The sequence below is a fragment of the Equus przewalskii genome, chromosome 3, assembly GCF_037783145.1.
Source record: "Equus przewalskii isolate Varuska chromosome 3, EquPr2, whole genome shotgun sequence".
NCBI classification, from domain to species: Eukaryota; Metazoa; Chordata; class Mammalia; order Perissodactyla; family Equidae; genus Equus; species Equus przewalskii.
The window spans coordinates 11,797,516-11,810,929 of NC_091833.1; positions in this window are offsets into that span (position 1 = coordinate 11,797,516).

Sequence of the window (13,414 nt, forward strand, 5' to 3'; positions counted from 1 at the left end):
AATAAATAGCTGTTGTTTCAAGCTGCTAAATTGGTGGTAATTTAAGTTTTGCTCACTGTTCCTCAGAGTCTAAGGATAGACTTTCTAATGCAGAAAACAAGGGATTTGCAGTCAGCAGTACACACAAAATAGTCTTATCATTAGTCTTTCTCTTATTACTACTTTGACTTTGAAGAAATCTTTAAACCTCTCTGGGCCTCAGTGTCCTCAACTTGAAAAAAAAAGATTAATAGTACCTCTTCTAACCAACTGCTAGAGACAGGTTAAGAATAACATACAAAATAAATGAAAAAGTCTTGGAAACTGTGAAAATGCTAGACATATATCCAGAACTAGCTACAGCACACATTTAAATTATGCCTCATTGAACTTTTCTCCGGTCATAAAAAAAGTTCTTGAGATGTTAAAATACAGTAACTTATTGTTCAAAAATCTCATCATTCCAAGAGAGAATAGATGAAAGTGAACATAAACACTTTGAAAATACCTTGTTGTCATCCACTCTTTTTATCAAAGATAGTAATTTAATAGCGGAGTCTCAGATACAAATGTATATCTTGTCTTCTTTAAGAGCTGTAAAGTAAAAGCCATATTTTATTGGATTAATTGGAGAAACGAGTCCCTTCCAACTTTCTTTCTCCTCTGCTGTCATATGCACTTAGGGAGATTGTAAATTATTCAGGTATTATTTGCAAACAAGATTGTTCTCGGATGAACAGAATGGAAATTGCTGAGAGAGAGGATCTGGGTGAGTTGTGAATTAGGAAAGAGCAATGCAGAAATGTGCTTAGGGTTAACAGAAGAGTTATCTAATATTTATCCCCATGCATGGTGCCAAATCATTATTTTATGGCAACCTTTCCCCCGCTTTTAGTGCATGTTAACATTCTGCAGTGAGCAGATGTGGCCACACACATTCTGTTTGGCAGAAGGCAGATGCCAGCCCCTGAAACGGATGCCTGGTTCCAAGGGCAACATCTGGATCCCTGGCTTGGCTGTGTTCCTATCTGAGCTTGTGGCTATACAATGCCCCCAGGAGACATTTTATGATTAGTCTGCGACAGAGTTGGCATGAGTGTCCTGTCTCCCTGGCAACCATTTTCCCTTTGATTCTCATACATCTGCTCAGTAATATGCAATATTTGGGAAACGGTTCCCCACCTCATTTCCAATCACAAAGTAGATGACAGAGGACTTTTGTTGAATAGCATATCATTTTCCCTGGTGTCTAAATCTGTTGTTTTCCAGGGCACTCGCAACTGCAGCAAATTGCAGAGTGAGCCCTCTCTGCGAGCGCCGTGGGTTTAAGACAAAGTGTTAGACTCCAATGAATACTCAGGAGCAGATCTCGAGCCTGTGAGGATTTTTGAGAAGCCAGGGGACAGCTGGTGGTTGGAGCTGTCTGCCAAGGCTTCTTTCTTAGATGGGAAGGACCCACTCGGATGAACCTGTATTCTTCATTTTTATGTCACTCTTTTTTACTTGCCAGGTTCTTAAGGCAGTAAGAACTCAGACTTCCTCATTGAAAAGAGCATTAGGCTATGCCTTTGTTAACTCCCTCCCAGTAAAAAGCTATTATTAACCAAGTGGTATCCTTCAGGCTAGTCTTTCGTCTACAGGGAAAAAGGGAAGCGATTCAGGCATTTGGCAAAACTGAATCAGTTACTGGCCGCTCCCCCAGGTGAGGCAGGAGAAGAGATTGGATTGTGAAGGATGAATCTTTCTTCCCAGCCTATCCTCGCAGGTTTCCATAAATGAGAGTTTTGGATTATGTGCAGAAGGGAAAGAGCTAAAATTTCACAAGAATCTACTAAGACCCGGAATTTAGACAAAGTAATTGAAATAATTACAACTATCCTTTAGTATAGGAGTGTGTATTCCCATTTTATAGATGAGAAAGCTGAGGCTCTGAGAAGTTTTGCAATTGGAGAGTGAAGTAGGGAAAACAGGATTTAGCTCTTTTATCCCAATGACTTGTGTAATGGGAGCTGTCCAACGCAAGGACGATCTATCTAAAGGGGTGGTCGTGGAGAGAGTTGCCAAGAAAGATAGCCTTCAAGAATTAGCTTAACATCACTCTTTTTTAGGAAGAGTTAGAATTACTGATATGAGATTAAAGATGCTTCCAAACTGAGGGAAAATCTCAACCTAGGGCCCAGAGGCAAGAATAAGATGTCACGATATGCATCAGAGCTGCTAAAAAAACTTCACTCACCTCCACTAATTCACAGAAACACATCTCAAATACTCTATCCCATTGGAAACCCCCATAAATTCTCACCCTAACATTCTCCCACTCGCCCCGCCAAAAATAAAAAGAAGAAGAAGGAAAAATAATCCAATAGTTACTGGCTAAACAGATAATTAGGAAGCTAAAAACAAAAAGATAATTCATTTAGGATGAGGCGAGCCTGAGAACAGATCCACCGCCCGTGTGAGTCCATAGGTCTCTGTGTTGTCAGCACGGTGCGTTCTTGTTTCCAATGGTCTGCCAACTGGCAGCTTTCGGGTGTCAAGGACTCACGTTATAGGACTCAGCACAGGAGCTGGCCTGATAAAGCGGTGTTTTCCTACCTTTTAAACATCATGCCTCATCATTTCTTCTTTCTCTTGGGTATCGTCAATGTTCTGTCCTGATTTCTTTCCTGTTGCAAATATTATGGAAATGATAGCTATATGGACTTTTCACACTGCAGTTTTGAATTAATCCAGACTAATTCCCTCCACCATTGATTGGTATAAAAATGATAGATGAATAAGTGAAAAGTGAATGAAAATGTAATTTTGAATTCTAAAGAGTTCCTACCATAGATAGAGAAAGGTCCCAAAGCTAGCTAATAGGGGAAGTTCCTGCTCTCCTATGGACTGTGTGATCTTTAGTTACTCAGGCATAAGGAGTGAGTAACTTTCAGCTTCATCACTTCTAAAATGAGTATTAATAAGAGCACCTACTTCATCAGAGAGTTTTGAGAATTAAATGAAATAATTTAGGGAAAATGGCTGGAAAGACCCTGACTAACAATAAAATTGTAATATAATAAGCATTGTGGCTGGTCGGTTTGCAGGAAAGCTGACTCTGAGATGGAGATTAACAGAAGGAAGACTACTAGGGAAGTGATCTCAGGCTGTGCATCTAGGGGTCAAGGCAAGGAAGCTGGATTGGGCAGAGGGAGAAGTCAGGCTGTGAAGGTGTCATGAGAAGGTTTCCGCCAACCTCATAAGGAGCTTAGAGCTCAGAGGACCCTTCTAAATTGTCCTGAATTGGGGTGAAGTTCTGCCCTCTGGGTGCTTTACCAGAAAGCAATTCCTGGAGAGGGAATTGTGATAAGCAGCTATGATAGTCAGTCCTTCAGTTATGAAGGCAGATCTGGGAGGCACGGTATAATATTACCAATGCATTTGATAATGATTGTGTATTACTATTGCTTTTATGATTCTTCTGTTCATCTTGAACTATTTTCCTCCATCTTTTAGTTCCTTACACAAAAAACTAACATTCACAGAGCCCAGAGCAATAGTACAAATGGGAGGCCATATACCATCCGTCTAATATAGAAAAGGTACAAATCAGAGGACTAGTCAATGAGGGGCATATGTGTGCAGTATCTTATGAAAGGTGCTTTTATAATACGCTGGAAGGCTAAATCTGAATTTAGAAGTTTCAGACTTCTTGGAAATCTGAACTGGTATATCATGGTGTGAGGAAAGCCAGTCCCCAGGCAGCAAACCATCATCTGCCCTCTTTCCCATCCCAATTCTGGCTTTGTTCTGTACCACCAGGAGCTCACGTGAATGTGCGTGAAACTCCAGCCTGCATTTCCAAGCACTGCCCATCACTTCCACAAATAGCTGGGCTTTGCCGTCCCTCAGCATAAGGGATGCATACACTGGTGAGGTAATCCATCTCAGACTTAAGGAAGAGGCATAAAGGGAGCTCAAAGCAAGCTTTGGACCTTTAGGGAAAGGACTTCTGGGGGGTACATACTTGGAGCAAGATCTAGAAGTGGGTACCTTCAGATGGGCCCGTCCCTTTGCCCCTGGAGACACCTTATTCTGTTGAGAAAGGCATAGCTGGAGGAGGACCAGAGTGGGAGCCCTGTACAGCTCAGGTGGGATGACCTAAGGCCCTGGTTAGCTTAGGATGAGGGGTACCCTGGATGTGGGAAATTCAAGGCTAAAACCAGGAAAGTCCCAGCCAAACTGGAACACGATGGTCATCCTAATAGGGCTCAAGGAGGGTCCCTCTTAGACCTGAGGGCTGTGCTGTGCTACACATCCATATTTCTTCTGCCCAGGAAATGTGTACATGCCATCACTTCTCAGGAAATCTAGAGTCTCCTTCCTCCCTTTCTATATGTCTAGTTCATTCTTTCTCACCCTTCCCATCTCAGCTCTACAGTCCCTTCCTCAGGGAAGACTAGCCAGATCTCCTTAATAGGGCGATTGGACCTAGTTGGATGCTCATACAGCAACATGCGCCACCCCGTCATAGCTCTCATCCTGGTTGCCAGTGTCCATGATGTCTCACAGCAGACAATCATTGGTCTACCCTTAGCATCTTGAGCATCTTGCCATGCACGCTACTTACACGCACAGTGGCTCATTCTCAAGTGCTCAGCAGCAGACAGAGATTCTCTTCAGCCTTAAGATGTAAAATAGGCTCTCTTGGAAAGGGTAGTCATTTCCCTGGGGTGGTGCTCTGACTGGATTGTTTATTAAATACTTTAATAGAGAAAAAGTCTCTCAGAAAAGTTCTCCTTTCACTCTGTGGTAATAGAATTTGAACAAATTCCTGGGGTCCCATGCATTATCTCTTTTGGATTTTGTGATCAACTCTTTCTGAGCATGTGGGATATCAACCCCAAATAATTGCTTAATTAATTAACAAACACTGATTGTACCTGTATCGTGTCTGCCTCCCCAAATAAATACTATCGTTTAAGTGAGTGATTAGAGTTGTAATGAAAGTAAGACAGGGTAATGAGGCAAACCCTGCTCGATTTTGAATAGTGTGTTCAGAGAAGACATTCCCAAGGAGATAGCATTGGATCTGACCCCTGTTAAGATGGAAGGAAGAAGCTATTCAGGTATGAAGGAGAACAGTACCTCAAGCAGAAGGTCTGACAATGGGAAAAGCAGTGAGGTGGGAATGGTGCTTAGAGAAAGAAGGGCACTGTGGCTGGAATCATGCACAGAGGGCTGGGGAGGCAGAGAGGTTGTTGGAGAGCCCGTGGAGACAAGAATGGACAAGACTCTGATGCTGCGATGAGGAGCTGGTCAAGAGTAAATGACTGTGTCCTCTCCACCACATCTGCAGACTTCCTACGTGGGGTCTTAGGAAAGGACATCTGGGACTTGACATTGACATGTTGACAAGACAGGAGAGGGTTCTCAATCCCAGTGTCCAGGTAAGGATACCAGGTGAGGGAGGGGACTATGAAGTGACGAAGGACATCAAATGAGGAGAGGTGAGAAACCAGGAAAGCAACACTCAATAAATAGTAGCTCTTGTTATTAAAAGCCTGGGCCATCTTCTAAACTCATTTAAAATAATAAACACCATAACTATTTTCCTTATAGGTACAATGGAGCTAATAATGTTTTATCTTTAACCCAATAGTTAGGTTGTACATATTAAATAGTTTCCCCAAGTTTATACAATTAGTAAGTGCCTGAGGCAGGTTATGAAACCAAGTGGACTGACTCTGGAGCCCAGGCTCATAAACAAGTACACCGTACAACCTCACTTAATGAAGAATGGAGGGAGCCGTGTGGATGAACGCCGGGAAGGCAGGTGGATGCCTGCAGCATCTCACAACATTTTATTTTATTTTATTTGGGAAGATTAGCCCTGAGCTAACATCTGCTGCCAATCCTCCCCTTTTTACTGAGGAAGACTGGCCCTCAGCTCACATCCATGCCCATCTTCCTCTACTTTATGTGTGGGGTGCCTACCTACAGCATGGCTTGACAAGCTGTGCACAGGTCTGCACCCGGGATCTGAACCAGCGAACCCCAGGCTGCCAAAGCGGAACATGGAAATTTAACCACTGTGCCACCAGGCCAGCCCCCCCCTCCCCCCAATGCCCCAACATTTTAAAATATAATACTGAATAATTCTATCATAAAAACATTTCCACTAAAATATAAAATAATCACTTAAAACAAATTTTTAGAGAACAATTTATATAAAATCCCAATGCTTATAGGCAAGCCCTGTGAATACTCTGACGTATTATTGTCCATCACCTTTCTGTGATATATTAAGACATATTTAAAATAAAATATCTACGTTGTACCATACTCCTCTACTTACATACATAGTCTCATGGCATTAGATATGCTTTGAAATTATTATTTTGTGCATAATACTGTATCATAGATACCATAATTTTTTTTTTTTAAAGATTTTATTTTTTCCTTTTTCTCCCCAAAGCCCCCCGGTACATAGTTGTGTATTCTTCGTTGTGGGTTCTTCTAGTTGTGGCATGTGGGACGCTGCCTCAGCGTGGTCTGATGAGCAGTGCCATGTCCACACCCAGGATTCGAACCAACGAAACACTGGGCCGCCTGCTGCGGAGCGCGCGAACTTAACCACTCGGCCACGGGGCCAGCCCCACCATAATTTTTTTTTTAATGATTTTGTTTTTTCCTTTTTCTCCCCAAAGCCCCCTGGTACATAGTTGCATACTTTTAGTTGTGAGTCCTTCTAGTTGTGGGATGTGGGACGCCACCTCAGCATGGCTTGGTGAGTGGTGCCATGTCCATGCCCAGGATGTGAACCAGCAGAACCCTGGGCCGCCCAAGCAGAGCACTCGAACTCAGCAACTCGGGCATGGGGCTGGCTCCGATACCATAATTTTTTTAACCCATCTCCTTTTGTAGTCATTTAGTTTATTTTTAATTTATTATTACTACAACCAATGCTGAAATGAATAACCATATCAATCATTAGAAATAATAAAAGATTAATTGATTTTCTCTATATAGTTTGATAGAACTGAAATACACGTATATATTTTCCTATATTATATAAACAACATACAAGTTACCTTCTTTTTATTTTTTTATACTCTCTCCTACCCTACTTATCTCCCATGCCTGGATCAGTGCCTGGCTTGTAATAACGGCTCAATAACTGTTGAATGAGAAGTTGAATGCAATTCTTGGTGAAAAGATATAAGTAAGTTTAAGAAAAAACATTTTGTAAAGGGTTCAGAACAGCGCAAACATTAAGACTTTTGCAGGGTACAAACTAATCCAGCTTTAGTCTTTCTGCTTCAGCAAGGAGGGAGGCCATGTGTACACTCTGAAACAGAAGCCATCCCTAATTGCCTTGTATTCAGACAGTCCTGGGGTGCAGCTATTTCCTGATATTCACCAGAACACCAATCTTCACTTAACACAGTTAATGATATATTTTTATTTTTAAAAGGGAGTGCTGATGTTCCTACCAGCTTCTGAAGATGTTTCAAATCTGGTTGTGGAGTCATTCTATTTCCAATTAAGCAGTGGGGGGATTCAATTATAAGCTGTGGGAAGCGAAGAGTTTGTGTCAATAAACCAGCAGTGGTATTAAGGGTGGTTGTCTGGTTTGCAAACATTAACAGCTTGAAACCTAAAGGCGTATGCTTTTGAAATTATCTAACTATTGCTTCTTATGTAGACAGGATTAAGAGTACCTGAAACCCAGCCTGGGGTTTCCTTCAGAAGCATTTTCTCTCCTGGAACGCATAGTGAATTTGGACATTAAAGTGATATACTGAAGGGTTCACTGGGAGCTTGTTAACGGAGTTAAAGCTATTTAAAAAAAATTGTGTCAGAAATCTATCTGGAAGAAGGCAAAATAATTTGTTGCAGGATCTAGTTAGGGAAGGAAAATGTAAGATTCACTTAAAATTAAAAAAAAAAATTTTGAGATGATAGGGCTTTGTAAATATGCATACTATACACAAACAGGAAACTGAGGCCTCAAAAGGTAAAGGCAATATTCAAGGCCTGTCAACTACCTGTTAAAATAAAATAAAATGGAGATGAGGCTTGAATTTCCCCTGAACATACAAAACCATTTAAGCCGCATAAGCAAAACTAAATCTAACTTCTTTCATGAAGGTAAGTGAAACTTACCTTAGTTGATTTCTTGTAACTGCTTCTAGTAATCATAAACGAAACTGAAGTCATCTTCCTAAAATGGTATAAGAGAATCACTTTTAACCAATCCCCTGCCACCTGGAAACCTCCACTGTGAAAACCAGTCATTGTAAAGGTTACACGGCTTCCTCATTTTCACTTCCTAAGCCGTCCTGTAACGTCATGCCTCTGAACTTCATACAAGTTGTAGGTTTGAGATTTCCCTGTTTGTGTACAGTTTGTTTCTCACTCAATAAAATATTCATATCAAGCAAAGCTCTCTGAATTTTCTTTTGACATAGCTGACAGGCCTAGAGTGCCTACTATGTGTCAGGTGCTAGAGGTCAGATACACAAATAGAATAAGGCTTAATATCTCCTCTTAAAGAATTTACAGCCCAGCTAAGATCTATTAGTTAATCTGAAATCCTTTATCTTTTTTTTTTTTTGAGGAAGATTAGCCCTGAACTAACTGCTGCCAATCCTCCTCTTTTTGCTGAGGAAGACTGGCCCTGAGCTAACATCTGTGCCCATCTTCCTCTACTTTATATGTGGGACGCCTACCACAGCATGGCTTGCTGAGCAGTGCCATGTCCACACCTGGGATCTGAACTGGTGAACCCCAGGCTGCCGAAGCAGAGTGTGCACACTTAACTGCTGCGCCACCGAGCCGGCACCTGAAATGCTTTTTCTTTGGTTCTCTTGATTAACTAAAATATGCTGGTGCCTTTGCCAAACCAGTTAATCTTCCAAATATTTTCTTACTCTACTTTGTCACTTTCTCTGTTGCCTCCTTTCACTATTTTTTCCTACTTGGCAATACAACAATTTAAAATTGTTTCATTATAGTTGGCTTTGAAAGACATTTTTGCTAATAGGATTGGTTAAGAGTCTTTAGCTTTCATGTGATCCTCTTTGGAAATAAAATTTTCCTCTTAGAATGGAACACTTTTTCCCAACCTGTATTGTTTCCAAAAGGAGGGCTATCTCCGTTTAATTCCCCATGAAGCTGAAAGGAATTCCAGCTTCTCACAAATTAGCATTCACTGTTCGCTTGGGGAAGAGAATCATTTATCTGATGGGTGACTTTGGGAGAGGGAACCAGGCACTCCCAACTAAGCCTTTTTTTTCTCCTTCTTCTCTGTTCATGGTCAGGGTAGGCTGGGCATAAAGTCGGAGCAGCCTGCTATGGTCTGGTTTGAAGTTTTAGTTCAGGAGTGAAGTGGTAGCATGCCCATTTGATCTCTGATTTAAAATAAACCACATTTTCTAACCTACTTTTTTGGAAGCAAGCTTTAGGTTTTGACATCCATCTGTCTATTAGTCTCTCAATTGGTTTCAGACTTGGGGAGGGGCAAAAGAGGATTTTATAGGCGGGGGGAGAGGAATCCTAAACTACAATACATATGTTGAGCTGAAGAGCATCTGTGTAACAGCTATATTTTGCTACTGAATGAAACTGTTTCTCAAGGCGGAGAGAACCATTTCCACCAAATGGCCCCAGGAGACAGTTCTTTTCCCGTTAGCAAGGTAAGACACAGAAAAAAACAGTTGGCTGGTATTTTTCTTGTTTCTTTCAAAAGACATGGGATTAGCAGGGGAGAGGGAAGGGAGCAGGAGATACACAAAATAAATTAAATTAGGGCTTCAAAACTTTAATCCTGTAAGCTAATAAAGAAGCTGTTCTGGGTGCTTCAGATAACCAAGCATGGTGGGTGGAATTTTTCTTCCACTTTCTTCTTTTTATTTTTTTTCTGGATCTTTTATCATTTGCAGGGTGTGTGTTTGTGGTGGTAGGGGGGTGGTCTTTGGTCTATTAAAATGTTATTAATGTCTTTTTTCCCCCAAATATATCTATGCTGCTTTATAGGTCAAGAGAAGCGCAAGTCTTTAAAACAGACTGTCAATTTTCCAGGATCGAATGGAGAACTTTATGTGAGTGTGTGTATGTGTGTGTGAGCAAGTGTGTGTGTGTGCAAGTGTGTGTGTGTGTGCGTACAAGCAAAAACACATATAGGCTTCTTAAGTATGTGAAGACAGGGGAAGCATTTAAGAAAAGGGGTAGGAAAGGACTGAAAAAATTGGTTTTCCCCCTTCCCTCTTTTCCACAATAAGGAAAGAGTCAATATTCTGAAATGGATTCTATATGAAACTGTGGTGGGCTGAATAATGGCTCCCCAAAGATGTCCACATCCTCAACCCCGAAACCTCTAAGTATGGATTTTACAGATGTGAAGAAATTAAGAATGTTGAAATGAGGAGATTATCCTGGATCGTCCGGGTGGGCTCAACGAAGTCATAAGAAAGAGACAGGAGGGTCAGAGTCAGAGAAGAAGCTGGGATGATGGAAGCCGAAGTTAGAGTGATGTTGGGATATGAGCCAAAGAATGTGGGCAGCCTCCAGCAGCAGAAAATCAGTGAAATTGATTCTTCTCTAAAGTTTCCATAAGCAATGAGCCCTGCCAACCCATTTTAGACATCTGAACTCCAGAACTCTAAGAGATCTAAGTTATTTTAAACCCCTGAATTTGCGGAAATTTGTTATAGCAGCAATACAAAACTAATAGAAGGATGATTAATGACTAAATGGTAAATGAATCAATGTTTTACTATTATTCTGATTGCCACATATTTGTGATGAACTAAATGTACACCTTTTATTTGCATATGCAGGGCCCTCCTAAAGGTGGGGGCATTTAAAAAACATGTGGACTTTTTGCCACTATTTTCCTTCCTACCGAGAGATTTTCAGGTGTATTCTAAGCCTTTGAAGCTTCTGGAAGATTGACTGCCAGGAGATAGCCAATACATGCTTCCTTAGGGAGAATCTATGAGAGACAGGGAAAGAGAATTAACCCTTTTAATCTTCTCCATAAACATTTAGTGAATTATCATTATGAACAGGCTCTTAAAGGCAAAGGATCACACTTGTGGCCTAGACCCAGGCTTAGCCAGAATGGAAGGCAGGTTTAATGTGAGCGGTTCTGAGAGCCCGGCAGGTTGCAAATGTTGAGATTCGTTCACACACTAAAAGCCCATTAAATTCCAGGAAGCCATTCTTCTCTAAGCCGTTCAGTTCACTTCTTACATAAGGAAATAAGTTTAATAGCTTATTCAGGAAATAATTGGATTTTTAAAACCCTGAAATTAATTATAATATAAAATTATTGCACTTTTCATTAAACAAAATAGAATAGCAAAATTCTGAGTGTCTTAACTAAACCCATCTCTTTTTTTTCCGTATAAACTTCCATTTTAAAGAAGTTCAGGTTTTTATAGTTCTTAAAAGTGTCTTTTTTAGGAAACTTGAAACTTTATTATTACAGTTAAAATTGGATTATAAAATCAATTTAATATAAATTGAATCATTAATTAAGTGAATTTTAAAAGAAATAATTCAATTTCATTAAGGAATTGTTACACTGATATTACAAAGTGAATGGATTTCTGTAATTAAAAAGCATTGAATTCCATATGACCATTTATCTTTCCCCCTCTTTTAGCCATTTTGGTGAATTTCTAAAACAGAATTTAATTAAATGCTGAAACAAAGACATAATTGAAAATTAAAATTCTATGGAAGAACACACTGGCAAATCGTCAAAGCAGCCCCCCCCCCCAATATTTTGAGGAACCGTAACAATATGAAATATATATAAAATTAAGAGAATTTATATAATAGAACCGTAGCTATTAGAGTCATTCATTATCAGTGTGATTTCCCAGCAAGTAAAGAGATCCTTGTCTAAATGCCTTAAATCAACATTTGTTAGGTGATTGACATTTTCCAGGAGTTTAGATCCTGATTCAAACTGTTTTGCAGTGTTAGATTTAGCGTTATTCAAATCTTACACAAAATAAACCAGACGTTGGATGATCATGATTTTGAGGAATCTTTGAGGTCAGATTGACCTCAGCTTGCCCTTTACCAGCGTCGTGTTGAGCTTTGCCAAGCCCGTTAACTTTACTGAGGCTCAGTTTCTTCATCTGTAAAGGAAAGAGCAGCATCTCTCACTTGGAGTTGTAAGGAGGATTAAATGCAGTATCACTTATCAGCTGTCCACAGCGGGCCTTGGAACGTAGGAGATGATTGGTAAATATTAGTTTTCTCATTTTGCCATATAAAATTGTGGGATTGTAGCAGAAGAGGGAACATTTGACCTCTGTTAGATGGTATATGCTGTTGGGAGGGACTTTTTTAAAATCTTTGCTTCAAAATTGTACAGTGCCATTTTTGTTAGGTAGTTTTAGTGGATATCTTTTAGGTAAAACCAGCCTATGATAAAATGGCTTTCATAACAGATTTGTAAACTATAAAAAAAGTATACACATATGCATGTGAAGTAATACTATTGTTATCTTACAGCTCTACAAATAAGTTTTAGCTTATGCTATTTTCCTGTTTTCTCTTTGTCTTCATGGATATATTCATTTGAATGACTTTCATCAGTGATTTCATCCACAGACCTGCATCGTTAAAGAGCCTGTGACTAGGCCTCCTGTTTTGCCTCTCTCCAATAATTTGGACCACAGCAGCTAATTGCAGTGTCTAATTGTATCCTCAATTGGCTGATTGCACCCACAATTAACTAAATATAAGTACCAAGTATCTTGGTACATTCAATTTTATGCTTCAAAGGGAGCCTGCGTAAGAGGGTAGTTGGCAGTTGGCTATCTTCAGGCAAAACTTCTCAGACTTGGAACTGTAGGTCTAATTTTAAAGCTTCCGAACATTTTCTAGTTGGCACAGTCCATAAAGCTGGTGACTATCTTCGTATACTTTCAAGGACATAAAATCCAGATGAGTTGCAGACAGGCCACAGTTGAAGAAAAATGTCAGAAGAGGCATGGGGTTACCATCTTATCGGATCTTTCCTCCTAATAAGCTTGAGCGGCTCATGGAATTGCAGTCGTGATCAGAATGTGTGCGGTTGTGAAGAACTGGGGACTTCACGTATTTTAATTCCACAGCAGGTTGGATTGCCCTTCTTCAGCAATTTGAAAGGTCTCTTTGAGGAGTTAGTTGTAACGATGCATTTTAAATGCAGGTGTTCCTACAAAGCAAGTGCTTTAAAAACTGACTGGGAGCCGAGGGAAATCCCACTCTGGAAGTTGGGCTGAAAATCAGGATGGAAGCTGTCACAGCCTGGGACGGAGCTTCTAAATGAGCTCAAGACTTTGGTGGGTATGCCAAAGATATTACTGGTCGATCCACAACTTAAGGTAGAAATTAAAAACTCAGAGTTTTGCAAACTTTGTTCAGCAATCACTACAATGTTTGCTTG